We start from the raw sequence: 16,817 nt of genomic DNA, 5'->3' as shown, positions 1-16,817 counted from the left end.
GTAGTGAAAGAGTGGGGTCTTGGAGTCCAGGAGACCCCAGTTCGTTTCTCTGCTGCTTATTAGCTGTGTGGCCTTGGGCAAGTAGTCGGCTCTCTCTGGGCCTGAGTCTATACATATATGAAATAAGGAAGGTTGAACTCAGGCTCTTTCTAACAATCTCAGATGCTACGAGACCTAGACCGTAGCTAAATCTCCGCTATCAGAGGCTGTCATACACTGCCATACCTCATACTGTCCAGCTGAGGAGATCAGCAGACATGGGCAGAAGGAGACCACATGGGGGGCTCTGGGTGCCTGAAGATGGGACTTAGAAAGAGCCCTATGTAGAAGAGGGCACAAAGCTTTTTTCCTTCCCAATCTTGGCCCTTCCTGCTCCAGAGAATCCAGCAGAGCTGGCGACAGGACATGGGTTCCCTGCTCCGCTCAGGTCCCAAATTCATAGGTAAGGCCGAGTCACTTCCTCTTTCAGGGCCCATGACTTCTTGAGAAAAAAGGGCTGATAAGCATCTCTGGCCTTCGAGTTATCCCAGCACCAGGTGGGGCCCTTGGCAGAGCAGACATGCCCATTTCTGTCCAGACACAGTGCAGGCGGGCAGTGGGTGGCTGCAGCCTGTCCTTACATGGGGCTAAAGGGGCCCAGCCACTCAGTGACTCACCCACTTACCCATCCACCACCCCGGCCCCACCCATTCCTTCGACTAACACTCCAACCAAAAAGCCCCTAAAGGTAGCACTCTTGTCACAATGGAGACAAAGGTAGAAAAAGGCATTTCCAAAGGCTGGCAGGTGACCACAGGGAACTAAACATAGAGGGCGATGAATTCAGCCACAGGGGCTGCACACCCATGGCTAAGAGCACATGGGTGTCAAAGCCAGGACCCAAAGCCAGGCCTGCCTGACTCTGCTCTCACTAGCTGTTCTACCTTAGGCAACGCACTTTAATCTCTCTGAATCTGAATCTCACCTTTCCCATCTGTAAAATGGAAACAATAATCTCTACGTCTCCGGGTCGTTGGGAGAAGTAAATGATATCCCATGTATATAAGCTCTGTCCTGTATCCTAATAAATTCACAAAAGAAGGGTTGCACTACCCATTCTCAAAGCATCTCACTATAGCCCACGGAGCACAATCCTTTCATTGAGAATGGAGGCCTATATTTTATCCTCTCAGGGTCTCCTCAATCTGCTGCCACTCATCCTAGTTCTCAAATAGCCCTGAGTCCTTTGGTTTTCTCAGGAAGGCACCATGGGGGAATATCTGGTATGGTGCTTTTAGCTGCAAGAACAAAATACTTACCTTAGCAACTTCAACATGAAGGGGTTAACCCACATCCTTGGCACGCCAGTGGCATGTACTCTTTCTTTTTGTTTCAGTTTGTCCCTCCCCCCACCATTGTTTGCACTTGCTGTCTGCTCTCTGTGTCTGTGCATTGTGTACTCATCTTCTTTTTAGGAGGACCCAAACCCAGGACATCCCATGTGGGAGGGAGGTGTCCAAAGGCTTGAGCCACCTCTACTCTCAGCACGTCCTCTTAAAGCTACAAGAGGGTGGTGGCAGTGTGGGGAAGGGCAGTCCCAGTGCTCCCCCTGAGGAAGGGCAGTGTTTCCTGGGCTGCTATTTTCATTAACGACTTTCCTGCAGATCCTACTGGCCAGGATTGGGCCACATGCTTGCACTGTCAGGGGGAGTAAGACTCCCAGCCCCATGAGTGATGGATACCAAAGGTCCAGCAAATTCCAGCAAAGGCCAAATCCACTTATTTTTGTACGGCCCATGTGCTAAGAATGTTTTGTACATGTTTAAAGGATTAAAAAGAAAATCAGACAAAGACAATTTTATGACACATGAAAATCTACGGGGCGGCGGACTTGGCCCAGTGGTTAGGATGTCCGTCTACCACATGGGAGGTCCGTGGTTCAAATCCCCGGGCCTCCTTGTCCCGTGTGCAGCTGGCCCATGCGCAGTGCTGATGCACGCAAGGAGTGCCACACAGGGGTGTCCCCTGCGTAGGGGAGCCCCACGCGCAAGGAGTGCACCCTGTAAGGAGAGCTGCCCTGTGTGAAAGAAAGTGCAGCCTGCCCAGGAATGGTGCCGCACACACGGAGAGCTGACACAAGATGACGCAACAAAAAGAAACACAGATTCCCATGCTGCTGACAATAACAGAAGCGGACAAAGAAGAAGATGCAGAAATAGACACAGAGAACAGACAACCGGGGGAGGGGAGAAATAAATAAATAAATCTTTGAAAAGAAAAGAAAATCTACGACTCTTAAATTTCATTGTTCATAAATAAAGTTTTATTAAACCCAGTCATGCTCATTCATTTACGTACTGTCTAGGGTGCTTTCACCCTACAGTTGAGGAGTTGCAGCAGAGACCACACTGCCTCAGAGCCTAAAATATCTGCTGTCGGGCTCCTACAATCTGCCAGTAGCAGGTTCCTTGCACCTAGCCTGGAGGTCCCTGCAGACCCACGGGGGAAGAGGGGAAGTGCGGTTGGATGAGGTGTGGTAGCCCCATGAAGGTGGTGACTTCGGGGTTTACAGTGCCTTGGTGAGGAGTACGGAGGGAGCAACTCACCAGGAGAACTGTGGCCAAAATCCAGCACTCAGGGGTTGAAGACCCAGCCGAGTGACGCATCTGTTCCTCCAGAGCAGTGTTTTTCAACTTGTGAGTTGAGAGTGGGTCTGGAGAACCAGAAATCAATTTAGTGGAGCGCACCTGGAGTTATTTTTTTAAAAAAGAAAAGAAATAGAACAGAATGGAAAAATATATGATTACATATACACATCTTTACATACAGTAAAAAGGAACGTATAGTTTTGTAAAACTTTGGCTTCAGTGTGTGTGTAAGCACTCAGGAGTAACAGATTGGGATACGAAATGTTTTTCTTAACGTGGGTCAAGATCAAAAAAATTCAAAGGCCAGCACTGTAGAAAGCAAAGTGCCCTTTGCAACGGGTGTGAGGGAGAGGGGGTGGGTCTCTTTCTCCTAACATTTGATTCCAGGGTACCCAGGAGTGTCAGGTGAGCATCCCTCTCATTCCTACCTGTGCTTCAGTCCCTTCCACTACCCTAGAAAGAAGGGAAGGATGATGGTTTTGACCTGGATTTCCCATCTCCTGAATGTTTTCATGTTTCCCAAAAACCTCCGTGAGGCAAGATAGTCCACATCTTTGGCTACAGGGTTATTTGCTGAGCCTTCCAAGTAGAGAGGAGGGAGTCTGGAAACGCAACTCTGGCCCCTGGGGACATCTTTCCTCCCGTGCCTTCCCTCCCAGCTTTTCACTCTTTGGCAGAGCCTTGAATGTAACAGGGCTGGACAGAGAAAAAACTAGAAAGCTTGACTTCTGCCACCAGGGCGGAAGCCCCGCTGTGGCGCCAGCCGGCGGTTAGCCCCTGTTTGTCATTTTGCAAATCTGGTCAACCCACCTCCGGTGAAAACTCCCAGCCTCACCCCGGGGTGGAATGACTAATTACAAAACACATTTTGTCTCTTTTCCCTCAAGCTTCACGTCGCCGGCGCCTGCCCCAACACACAGCACCAGGCACTGAGGCAGGGGCCCCTGAGGGTGGGTTGAATGAACTCTTGGCCCAGCTCCCCCCCCCCCCCCCCGGGGATCTTCCCTCACTCAGCTTCACTTTCACTTTCCAGTCACTCTCATTTCTGTCAGCTTCTTCCTGTGCAGCTGGGAGTCCCGGCCCCTTCTCAAGCAGGGGGCTGCTGCCGAAGCCCCTGGCTGGACCCAATTAGCCCAGTCTTGATTCAGCGAGAGTCAGGCAATACTTATCAAACGCATCCCGTTCCAGGCTCTTGGTTTGCAACGACAGCAGAGCAGACAAGATTCCTGCACTCAGGGAGCTTCTAGAAGCCAGAGTGATGCAGAGACACAACCAAGCGATTAAACGCAGAGGGAGAACGGCTTTGATGTCTGCTGTGTGGTGCCGAAGAAACAGTCAAGGGGGGAGCTAAGTCAGCCTGGGGGGGCCAGGGAGGGCCCCCTGGAGGGAGAGCAGCCTGGGCGGAGGCTTGGAGTTAGCCAGGCGAGGAAAGTGAAGCGTTCTAGAGTTTTCCAGGCCAAGGGAGCAGAGTACAAGTGGCACCCATTTTTGCTGAAGCTGGCTCGAGCCCAAAGGGTGAGTGAAGGGGAATGCAAGGAGCAGCTGGATCTAAAAGGACCTGGAAAACCTGCTGGGACCCTTGGATTTTGTCCTGAGGGTGATGGGGAGCATCGAAGTCTCTTAAGCCAAAGAGTGGCATAATTAGAGTTGGAGGGGGAGGGAGGTTGAATTAGCCCCCCAAAACACATGTTCTGAATCCCGTCCTGTGGGTGTGAACCCATGGTAAATAGGACCGCTTGTTGAGGTTACTTTTAGTTAAACCGTGGCCACCTGAAGCAGGGTGGGCCTAAATCTGGATTACTAGAGGCCTTATAAAGAGAATATGGGCGGCGGACTTGGCCCAGTGGTTAGGGCGTCCGTCTACCACATGGGAGGTCCGCGGTTCAAACCCCGGGCCTCCTTGACCCTTGTGGAGCTGGCCCATGCACAGTGCTGATGCGAGCAAGGAGTGCCGTGCCACGCAGGGGTATCCCCCGCATAGAGGAGCCCCACGTGCAAGGAGTGTGCCCCATAAGGAGAGCCGCCCAGCGTGAAAGAAAGTGCAGCCTGCCCAGGAATGGTGCCACACACACGGAGAGCTGACACAACAAGATAACTCAACAAAAAGAGACACAGATTCCCGTGCCGCTGACAACAGCAGAAACGGACAAAGAAACAAGACACAGCAAATAGACACAGAAAAACAGAAACAGGGCGGGGGGGGGGGGAATAAATAAATAAATCTTAAAAAAAAAAGAGAATATGGAAGTTACAGACATGCAGGAAGGGAGGGAACATGTCATGTGATGGGAAAGCCAAGGAGTCCCAAGGATTGGGGCCATCAGCACCGGAACGCTACAGTCTTTGGGGAGAAAGCAGGGATTATTGATACCTTAATTTTGAACTTCTTCTAGCCTCTAAACCATGAGACAATAAATTCCAGCTGTTAAGCCAAAACCAGGCTGTGGTATTTGTAAGAGAAACTCTGGCAAACTAAGACAGAGAGCAAAACTGGACACAAAAAGCTCAGACAGGGAGGTTGTTGACAAAATCCAGGCGAGAAAGAGATGGTAGCTGCAATAGGCAGAAGTGGATGGATGCCCGAGTCACTTAGGCTGGAGGGATGGATTGGATGTGGAGGATACAGGCGAGGAAGAAGGCAACAATGACACACGGCTTCCGCATAAATGGGGGTCTTCTCTCACTTCCCTATGGGAGGACGAGGTTGGGGGTCCTGGGAGGGAAAGAGGGGACAACAAGGTTCCTCTGAGACAGATGAGTCCCAGGTGTCTACGAACACTGGGCCATTTGTTAGGGCTCTCTTGGCCCCTAAACAGTGGCCTGGAGTAGAGTTCTCTTTCTATAAGCAGAGGGTGTGGTGTGAGATGTGTGGGCTGGAGACAGGCAATCTCGAAGTCACTGGCTGAGCAAAGGACCAGAAAAGGAGCTGCAGGAGAGGGCGGAGGACAACTGGGAAAGGGTAGGCTGGAGGGACCTGAGGCTTCCAGGAGCGGGCGAGGTCAGGCACGCATGGCGTGACATGCAGCTGAGAGGCCTTGCAAGGGGAGGACAGGAGAGCTGTCGTGAGATTGAGCCAAAGGAGGATGTTTGAGACCTTCGTGAGAGCAGTATTTGGTGGTGGTGGCAGAGGGAGAGTGACAAAAAGCATGAAAAACAGCTCGGTTTGTTTTTGTTTTTGAGCAACTGGGGGTGGGGATTGAATCTGGGACCTCTTATGTGGGAAGCCGATGCTCAGCCACTGAGCCACATCGGCAACTTCCCTGAGCTGGTTTTTATGTTTGTTTGCTTGTTTTGTTTTCTTTTAGGAGGCCCTGGGACTGAACCCAGGACCTCCCATGTGGCAGGTGGGCGCCCAGCTGCTTGAGCCACATCCTCTTCCCCCCAGCAGCTCGGTTTTGAGGCTGGGGTATACCAGGCAAGGAGGAGTCAGTTCCTTGGGGCTGTGTGGCCCCAAATATCCACTTCTATTATGTCTTTACCTTTGAGTAAAGCCAGTAAAGTGTTATTTAAATGTATTTACATTGTTAAGAGGTTATTTCTTATTTTGTGCCCAAACCTGTTGCCCTGTAAACTCCACCCACCGTTCTGCTGCTGGGGGGGGGGGGCATGTTGACAACAGCTCCCCAGCCTCCCTCCCCCCTGCCCCAGTCTCCTCTCCTCCGGATGAAACACTCCATTTCCTTCCACCGTTCTTCATATTGCTTTGTTCTCAGGCTCATTTTTGCCTTGGGTGCTCTCCCGTGACCATAGTCCCACTTGCTGCTCTGAGAGCCCCTTAGAGAGGTGCCTAGATCTGAACTCTGCCCACTGGGTATGCTCTGCCGACCTGCAGGCTGGGGCCATCACCTCCCTCTTTCTAAAGGCCATTTTTCTGCTAAGGCTCCCTCTCTCGTGGTCAACTACCCTCAATATTAGAACTGACTCTAAGACTCGAAGAGACCCTGAGATCCTTTAAGACCTTCTAGTCCAATGTCTTAATTTTGCAGATAATGAAACTGAGTTCCAGGCCAACGCAGCAGAGTAGCAAGTGGGACACAACAAAGAGTCACAGAGAGCAGACAGCAAGTGCAAACAATGGTGGGGGGACAGGGAATAAATAAATAAATCAGTAAAAACAAATTCTGGGAAGCTGATGTGGCTCAAGTGATAGGGCCTCTGCCTACCACATAGGAGGAACCGGGTTTGATCCCTGGGGCCTCCTGGTGAAAAAGAAGAAGCAAAAGTGTGCCTGCACAGCAAGCCAGTGCCGCATGGAGAGCCAACTGCCCGCGTGAATGCCCATGTGGCAAGCCGAGTACCTGCTCAAGTGCATGGCAAGCCAGTACCCACACGGTGAGCCAGTGCCTGTGCAGCAAGTCAAGTGTCCACACAGCAAGCTGAGTGCCTGTGCAGTGAGCCAGTGTCTGCACAAGTGAGTCATGCAGAACGATGATGATACAACAAAAGAGAGACGAAGGGGAGAGTCAAGATGAAGCGCAGCAGAGACCAGGAACTGAGGTGGTGCGATTGACAGGGGAAACTCTCTCCACATCAGAGGTCCCCAGGATCGAATCCTGATGAATCCTAGAGGAAAAAGAGGAAAAGAGAAAACAAAAAGAGAAGATCACACAGGGAATGGACACAGAGCAAAAACAGCAGGGTGGGCAAGGAGGAGGAGGGAGGGGAAGAAAAAAAATTCTATCCTACAAAAATAAGGACCATTCACAGATAAATGCTTAAAGATTATCAGAAATAGCTAGTTGTCCCCTAACATCCTTTCTTTAGCAATAGAACCCCAAAATTGTAGTGGGGCACATAGCTACTCAGTATAAAGATTACATTTCCCAGCCTCTCTTGCAGCTAGGTGTGGCCACATGACTAAGTTTTGTCCAATGGAAAGTGAACAAAAGGGATGTACAGCTTCTGGGGTCTGTCCTCTGTTGCCTTTCTCTTGGCTGGAATGTGACCCAAAGGATATGATGTTGAGCTATCTTCAACCTTTTAGGCAAGAGCATCCAGATGAAAGAAGTCTGCATCCCTGACAAGGCAGAGCCTCCCTGCCAACCCTAAACTCTTTACACATCTACTGATACCTGAGACAGGTAACCTCTACCTTGTTTTAGCTCCTGTTATTCTGAATCTATGTTAAAACAACCAAACCTCCATCTTAACTAATGCAGAGGTTCATTTTAACATTACTTATTAGATTTTTTTTAAAAGGGAAAAATCTAAATATTTATCAGAGAGAAAGAGAGTAAAAGAACCATGGTAACTCCACACATTTAAATACATGAAGCCATTAACCCAGGGGTTCTTTTTTTTTTAAGATTTATTTTATTTATTTCTCCCCACCTCCTTGTTGTTTACATTTGCTGTGTCTGTTTGTTGTTTGCTGGTCTTCTTTTTAGGAGGCACTGAGAACCAAACCCAGGACCACCCATGTGGGAGGGAGGCACCTAATCACTTGAGGCATCTCCACTCCCTGCTTTGTTGTGTCTCTCATTTTGTTTTCCTCCTTGTGTCTCCTGTTGTATCAGCTCGCCACACCAGCCCATCACATCAGCTCGTTGTCTTGCTTGTCTTCTTTTAGGAGGCACCAGGAACTGAACCCGGGACCTCCCGTGTGGTAGGTGGGAACCCAATCACTTGAGCCACATTCACTTCCCAAACCACGGGTTCTTAATGTTTTTTGTTCCATGGAGCCCTTTGCCAGTCAGGTGAAAACCACAGACCAGACCCCTTACTAAGTCCACACTATACTGTATATTATTTAATAAATATATCATACCTGCAACAACATGTCTCCACAAGAACAATGTATTTTTTTTTTGAAGCTCTATTTCATGTATTTCTCCCCCCCTCCCTCCATTCTCTGCTCTCTGTGTCCATTCACTGTGTGTTCTTCTGTGTCTGCTTGTATTCTCATTAGGTGGCTCTGGGAAGCAATCCTGGGACCTTCCCAAGTGGGAGAGAGATGATTCTCTTGTGCCACCTCAGCTCCCTGGTCTGCTGTGTCTCTCCTCTGTGTCTCTTTATGTTGCATTGTCTTGCTGAGTCAGCTCTCTGCATGGACCAGCTCTCCTGTGCAGGGTAGCACTCCTGTTTGGGGCAGTACTCCTGTGCAGGCCAGCTTGCCACATGGGCCAGCTTGCCTTCACCAGAAGGCCCCGGGTATAAAACCCTGGCCCTCCCATATGGTAGATGGGAGCCCAATTGCTTGAGGCACATCCGCCTCCCAGAACAATGTTTTTTTACATTGAAATTCAAGCTCATTGACACCTTGTTAAGAATTCCTGCATTGAACAGAGAATGAAACAGATGTATGTATGCTGACATAGAGCAGTGTCATGAAGAGTCAGTGGCAGGGCAGCGTAGAAGACACTTTGGTTTGCCAGGGGTTCTGGGGACAAGGCACTTCCTCTCTCTCCTGGAGGAGCTACCAGAGGAGACAGCCTGCCTTCCCTTGGATGGCATAGTTTGAGGATGGACGTCTAGACCTGTGGCAGCCTTTTTGTTCCAAGAGGGGAGAATATAGAGCTGATGGAACATGAGAGAGGGATGTCGGAAGGGGGAGCAGAGCAAACACTGAGTGGAGCTTCAGGAATAAGTCCACACTTCAAAAGACAGAGCAAAGAGACAGAAACAACCAGGTCTTTGGGGACACTAAGCCACTGGATCAAGCTTTAATTGAAGCCAGCATTACATCCAGACTTTTGCAGTGACTGAGCCTTCAAACTCCAGTTTGTTTGTTCATTTAAGTCAGTATTAGCTGGGTTTTCTGTCACTTTAAAATGAAGACTGCTAATGATAGAGTGTGCATACAGGAATATTTATAACTGCCATGTAAGTGCACCCACACGCACACACAAGTAGTGGGTTTAGATGTTCCAAAATGTCTGGAACAATATGCACCAAACTGTTAACAAGGTTAGCGCAAGGGTGTGGCGTTAGGGGTATGTGGGCATGTTGGGGTGGCGGTTAATGGGCTACCAACTGGAAACGCCATGCTAACATTTATTGTTAGGCACTGTTCCGAAACACCTCACAGGTATAAATTCACTTAATGCTCAAGGTAGTTGCTATTAAATAGATGAGGAGTGGAGGCTCAAAGGGGTTATGTAACCTGCTCAGACAGGAAGCAGCTACCGAGTGGGGCAGTCGGGATTTGAAGGCAGCCGGTTAGCTTCGGGTGGCCATGACCTTGCCTCTGCACCGTCCTGCCTCACCCATGCCCCAGGTGGGGCTGCTGGCCCCAGGCAACGTGCTGGCACGGGTGAGCCCTTGCCGTGAGCCACGCTCCTCCTGTCGCTGAATCCCGCCTCACAACCTCCTCGAGGGCGGCAGCCCCGCCAGTTTTTCCCTTTCCTTTCCCTGGCACATTCTTGGACCAGAAGTCACTCCCCTTTCTCTTCCTGCTTTCTCTCACCTAGAACAACAAAAGGCTGGAGGTTGATCCAGGGCCCCACAGGATTGCGTTTTGTTTACGTTTACATTTTCCTTAAGCTCTGTTTCCATTCCCCATTTACAATGGGGAAAATATACAGGATTAGTAATATCTAGTGTCAATGTGGTTATAAGGAAGAAGGGGTTCTGGTGGGACCCTAAATTGATGCAAGGCTTTTGGGGGGACAGTTTGGTAAAATCCATCCCATTAAAGAACTAACCGTTCCATTTCAAGGAAGGTTTCCTGCAGAAATACCTAACAAGTATGCCGCCTGCAGCATGACTATAAATTGTTCCAGGCTATGGAATTCTACACAGCTGCCAAGGGGAGGGAGGCAGCTCTGACTCAAGAACAGGCACTGGGGATGTCAAGGTATATGGTTTCAAAAGTCAGTTACAGAACAATATATATAGTTTGCTTCAATTTTTTTTTAAATAATAAAAACAATACACTCAATGTACAGGTAGAGAAAGAAATCTGAAAAGATATTGACAAAAATGATAATGGGTGAGCAGATGTCACTTGGTGGTTGAGCAAATGCTTCCCATGTACAAGGCCCTGGTTCAATCCCCTGTACCTCCTGAAAAATAATAGAGGGAAGTAGAATTAGGGAGGAAATGAGAAAAAAAGGAAGAACTTTTCACCTTTTATTTATATACTTCAATATTGTCCGATTTTTACATGCCTTAGTTTTGTAAACATTTTTTGTTTGTTTGTTTTAGAAGGTACTGGGGACTGAACCCATGACTTCATACACGCAAAGCAGGGGCTCAACCACTGAGCTACACCCGCTCCATTTGTACACTTTTAAAAATTAGTAATTCATAAATGAACTTTGCATGGCCCAAGCGTCAGCGTGCCACCTGTGCCCCTCTCCCTTCTCCCCCTCCACTGCCCCTCCCTTCAACATATGTGGTCTGCTCCTTCTCCCCTCGGCTGTCTTTGGACCACAGACTCGGGAGCTGGCTGCAAGACTCTCCAAACCACAGTCGCTAATCCGACCCCGCAGCAGCGCAAATCAGCTGCTGCCTTCTGGTGTGGGAGGTGGGCAGGAGAGCCCCTGGTTTAGGCCCATCAGGAAAAGAGCTCCAGGCTGCGGCCTCCCCTCTAAAGGGGCGCGAGTCTGTCCGGAGAGTGTAGCTCTTCCTCTCCTTCCCTGAAACACTCATTGTAGTCGAAGCATTTTCTCAGGCTTGGGTGAGACTCCAAAGAGGATCTCGTCCAACCGCCTCCCTTTACAGGTGAGACCATTGCATCCAGGTCACGCCTTTTTCCACTTTGCCACCTGCTTCTCTCCAAGTGCGGTCCCGTAGGCAACAGTTTCGGAGGCTGAAGCTCACGCTCCTTAACTGCGCTATAAAGGAACTCCATGAGGAAGGCGGCTGCCTCTCTCAGCGGTTCTCAGCCGGCATGGCACCCTGGAATCGCCTGGGGAGGTTTATAAAATACCACCACCTGGGGCCTACCCCGAGCGAGTCTCATTTATTTCAGCGGAGGTGAGGCCTGAGTGCGGGGGTGGGGGGGGGGGGCCCAGTCCGTTCTGCTCCACAGGTGGTTCCGATCTGAAGCCACAGTCGGGAGTCCCTGGTCTGTGTTGCGTGTGTGCATGCTGTGTGCACATATATAACCCATGCATGGAAACCTATACACACACGAAGCTGGATTTCCCAATATGCAGAGTAACAAGTGCTCAGGTCACTAGGAAAACAGGGACATGCATGGAAAAAAGTGAGAGAACAAATTTTTAAGAATATGATAGTTGGGAAACGGACTTGGCCCAATGATTAGGGCGTCCGTCTACCACATGGGAGGTCCGCGGTTCAAACCCCGGGCCTCCTTGACCCGTGTGGAGCTGGCCCATGCGCAGTGCTGATGCGCGCAAGGAGTGCCCTGCCACACAGGGGTGTCCCCCCCGTAGGGGAGCCCCATGTGCAAGGAGTGCGCCCCATAAGGAGAGCCGCCCAGCGCGAAAGAAAGTGCAGCCTGCCCAGGAATGGCACCGCCCGCACTTCCTGAGCAGTGCCGCTGACGACAACAGAAGCGGACAAAGAAACAAGACGCAGCAAATAGACACAGAGTACAGACAACCAGAGGAGGTGGGGGGAATTAAATAAGTATATAAATCTTTAAAAAAAAAAAAAAAAAGAATATGATACTCAAAAAACGAAAGGGCCAGAAACTAGAATACAGGTTACCAGAGGCCAGGGTGGGGGTAGGGAGTGGAGAATCAATGCTTACTGGATACAGAGTTTCTATTTGGGGTGAGAGAAAAGTTTTGGTAATCTATGGTGGTGATGGTGGCACAACATTGTGATGTGATGTAATTAACACCACTGAATAGCCTATTTGAATGTGGTTAAAACTGGAGCTTTTAGGTTATTTAAATGTTACCAGAATAAAAGGAAAAAATTTAACCATAGAATTGTACAACACAAAGAATGAACCATAAGGTCAACTATGGCCTATGCTTAATAGTTTAATCAAAATAATATTGTTTCATCAATTGTAACGAAAGTACCATGTTAAAGCAAAATGTTACTACTGGGGAAACCCGTGTGTGTGAGGGGAGCCAACTGCGAACTCTGTACTTTCTGCATGATTTTTCTGTAAATCTACAATGCTCTAATAAAAACTAATTAATTGAACCTAGAGCTGGTGCTGGAGTTGGTAGGTGTACATTCAAGAGACTTGAATCTCTGGGCTGTCCATGTGCCAGCTGGGCCCTGAGCCTCAGCCGAGTAGCAACTCCCACTCTCCAGTTCGTTGGACTTACCCAGGTCAGCTAACAAGGAGGTAAGGGTGGACAACCACCACAACAAGGAACCGAGAGAGTCTACAGCTACAAGCAAGAGAGCCCCATCCATCAGCCATGTGGGATTGAAGCCCTCTCTCAATCAGAGGCGGACTGTGCATCACCATTCCAGAATCCTCAGGATTGGGGAATAAAATATGGACTAGAGTGGATTTACTGGCATTCTAGTATAGATTTACTGTGATTCTAGCAATAGAAGAAATTGTATCATTGATGTGGAGACAGTGACCACCAGAGTTGCTGAAGGCAGGGAGAAGGAAAAAGAGGTGTAATATGGGGGGCATTTTCGGGAATTGGGATTGTCCTGACTGACACTGCAAAGACATACAGGCCATTATATATCCTGCCATAACCTACAGAATGGAGTGGGAGAGAGTATAAACTAAAATGTAAACTATAATCCGTGCTGTGTGGCAATGCTCCAAAATGTGTTCATCAATTGCAATGAATGTACCACACTAATGAAAGAAGTTGTTCATGTGGGAAAAGTGGGAGGTGTGGGGAGTGGGGCATACGGGAATCCCCTATATTTGTTTAACGTAACATTCTGTAATCTATGTATCTTTTAAAAATAGATTTCAAAAATACCTTTAAAATTTTTGAAAAACTAATTTTGAAAAACATGTCATCATGAAGAAAATCAGAATCATTTTTGGACTTCTTTACTTTTTTTGGTGTGTTCTGTTTTGCATTGCACGTGGGGAGAAGGGACCCCACAATCCTTCCCAGGCTGGGCCCTCATCTTGCCCCACACATCCACATCTACAAAGAGGGCTATTTGCCCAAAATCTTGCAGCAGAATTTCTGGTGGGGGCCTTCAGTCCCCTTGAGGGGGCATGGGCAAATCTTCCCCTGGTTCCCCCACACACACACCCCACCCCTTGTGGAAGCCCTCAGCACCCAGACCCTTGGCACTCACTGGGGGTCAGAGGGGCCCAAGAGAGCTGCCCTGTTCTCAGTCCTCTGGGAGCTCCAGCCTAGCATGGGGAGAGGGTTTGCCACCCCCAGGAGAGGAATGATGTGACCAGGGGACTGGTGCACCCACAGAGGAAGAGTTTGGTTGAGTGGTCCCAGGTATTTTGGGCACTGGCTTTAGAATGAGTTGTGCACACGTGTGTTATGAATGCCTGGGCAATCAGGGAGGGCTTCCTGAAAGAGGTGAAATTTGAACTGTGCTTCGAACATTGAACAAGATTTCAGGAAGGAAGGGGGAGAAAGAAGGCAGAGCCATCTGTTTCCTTCTCTTCTTTACTTTCTTTGTCTTGGCCTTAGGGACCAGCCTCTGTTCCAGCAACCTTCAGAGGACAGGGGCTCTGGGCATGACCTGGGAGTAAGTATCAGCTTGACTACTGAGCGACCACTTCTGGACCTTCTGGCCAGTCTCCTCTACCTGGCTTTGAGGTTCCCACTCCTCAGAACCCCCTGGCCCATCATCCCAGCACACATCCACACATCGTGGTTGGAGGTGTGTGGACACCTTAAGTTCTTCTTCTTTCCAGCTTGGGGCCAAGTTCTCAACCTGGAATTTCTTCAGAGAGACTGGGGAGTTTTAAAATACCCAGAGGCTAGGACCCCACCCGACACTTCCAGGATCCCTAGGTAGGGCCAGTGTTTTGTGAACTCTGGATCAAGAACCACTGGCCAGTGTGGATTTAGTGAGTGAGTGCCTGCTTCCCATGTTTGAGGTCCTGGGTTCTAGCTCCAGTACCTCCTAGAAACAAAAGAAATGAAAAAACCAACTCTCATTGGGGATCAGATGGGGCTCAGTGGGTAAGCACCTGCTTCCCATATACGAGATACTAGGTTCAATCCCTGGTACCTCCTAGCAAAAAAAAAACACTGGCCAGAGCAAAATGTGGAGAAGAGAGGAAAGAGACAAGAAGGGAAGGTAGGTGGGAGGCCTGCTGCCCAGGGAGAAAGCCCAGAGGCTCCAGGACAGGTGGGGGAGCAAAGCCCCAGTGCAGAAGGGCTCAATGGAAGACAAATGTTCCATGAGCAGCCACTGAATTCAGCTCCTGCCCCAGGCTCACCAGGTAGGACCAGGGGTACTGTTCGCCATCAACCTAGGCAGAAAAAACCTAAAAGACCCCAAAAGAGGCCTCCTGTTTTCTGTAGTCTGTGCCGCCATGAGGGCAAAGACTGTCTCATTTGTTCACTATATCCCTAGCGCCTGGCACATAGTAGATGATCAATAAATACCTGTTGAATGAAATGACTGAATGGACTTTCTTTTTAAAGATTTATTTATTTATGTCTCCCCTCCCCCCACCTCCTCCATTGTCTGCTCTCTGTGTCCATTCACTGTGTGTTCTTCTGTGTCTACTTGTATTCTCATTAGGCAGCTCCGGGAACTGATCCTGGGCCCTTCTGGAGTGGGAGAGAGGCACTCCATCTCTTGTGCCACCTCGGCTCCCTGGACCGCTGCATCTCTCATTGTCTCACCTCTGTGTTTCTTTTTGTTGCATCACCTTGCTGCACCAGCTCTCCTGCGTGGGCCAAAACTCCTGCACGGGCCAGCACCCCGCGCGGGCTACCTATCCACACAGGTCAGCTTGCCTTCACCACGAGGCCCTGGGTATCGAACCCTAGACTTCCTATATGGTAGATGGGAGCCAAATAGTTTGAGCCACATCCACTTCCCTGAATGGACTTTAAATGCCAGCCCTTTCATCTGTCACAACAGTTGGTTACAGTTTTCTCAGTCTGTATTTCTCCTGTAGAAAAGGGATTCAAATAATGGCATTTAGGAGAACTTTGGAAAGTGGGGAAGAAGTATGTTGTTCTGGGTTACTTCTCCCATCCTTCCACCAACTGGGCTTCCTCAGGATTTTGGAATCTGGCTGTAAGAGGGGGATGGGTGTAGCTGGCCACCCACAGCAACCAGTAAGATCAAAGGTTTGGGGAGGTGGAAGGAAGGAGGAGGGTGTGTAGTGTGGAGAGGAGCCTCAGATAAGAGATGTGGGCGCTGGGAGCCCAAGGTAGCCCCGTGAGCCCTAAAAGATGGGTATTAGCTCCAGAGAGAAAAGGGTGAAGCTAGGCCAGGCGTTGACTTGGTCCCTGAGCTCCAGGAGCCCAGCCTTTGCTCCATGGAGAGGACCCAAAGCCCTCCCAATTCCCACTCCATGCATATCCCTTGGATATACCTCCCCTGCCTGTGGCACAAGCACAGAGCCAGCCTGACTTCCCACACACCTGACCCCCAGATCTCAGCCTCCTCTGGCGGCCCATCCATCCCCCCCCACCATCAACTACCAACGAGCCATTTCAGGGGATGGGGGCAACCCACAGTTAGTGAGGGGGTTATCCAGCTACACACCCCCCAAGACCCGCTAAAGCGCAAGCCCTCCTCTGCCCGCACTCCCAGAGCCTCCGCTGGGTGAGCAGAGCCTGCGGCAGGCTGAGTGGCCAGAGCCATTACATACTCACAGGTTATTGGAGTAGAAAAGCCCCTTCCCCCATTTCACAGGCAGAGAAAATGAGATTCCGGGCGACCTGGCTGAGATCCCACAGTGTGTGAAGACAGATTTGGGACTCAAACCCAGCCACCCACTATCTGGACAAGAGCCTCCCTCAGGGCCCTTTACCTGGAGCCCTGGGAGAACCAGTCACCCAGCCTGGAACGGGTGCGGCTAGGACCAGTTTTCTGGAACACCATGTGAATCCAACAATAGGCCTCCCTACAGCCCATCCCAGCCTGATAACTTGCGACTGGGTCACAGCTCTCCCTCCTCACCCAAACCCCCAAAGTCTCTCTGCATCAATATTACTGAGATGCAGGGTACTCTACTAAAATGCAGATTCCTAAACCCCAGCCCAGACCTTCTGAATCAGAATTTCTGGGACTGGAGCTCATGGATCTGCCTTTTTGTCTAATTCCACTCCCACCCCCACAACACCTTCAGCTGGCTTCCCAAATTTGGCTCCTGGACCTGTGTAAAATGCAGGTCCCATTACA

This window comes from Dasypus novemcinctus, chromosome 3 (genome assembly GCF_030445035.2).
Source record: "Dasypus novemcinctus isolate mDasNov1 chromosome 3, mDasNov1.1.hap2, whole genome shotgun sequence".
Classification (NCBI taxonomy): Eukaryota; Metazoa; Chordata; class Mammalia; order Cingulata; family Dasypodidae; genus Dasypus; species Dasypus novemcinctus.
The sequence above is the reverse complement of the archived record's forward strand: the minus strand, read 5'-3'. Positions refer to the sequence as shown.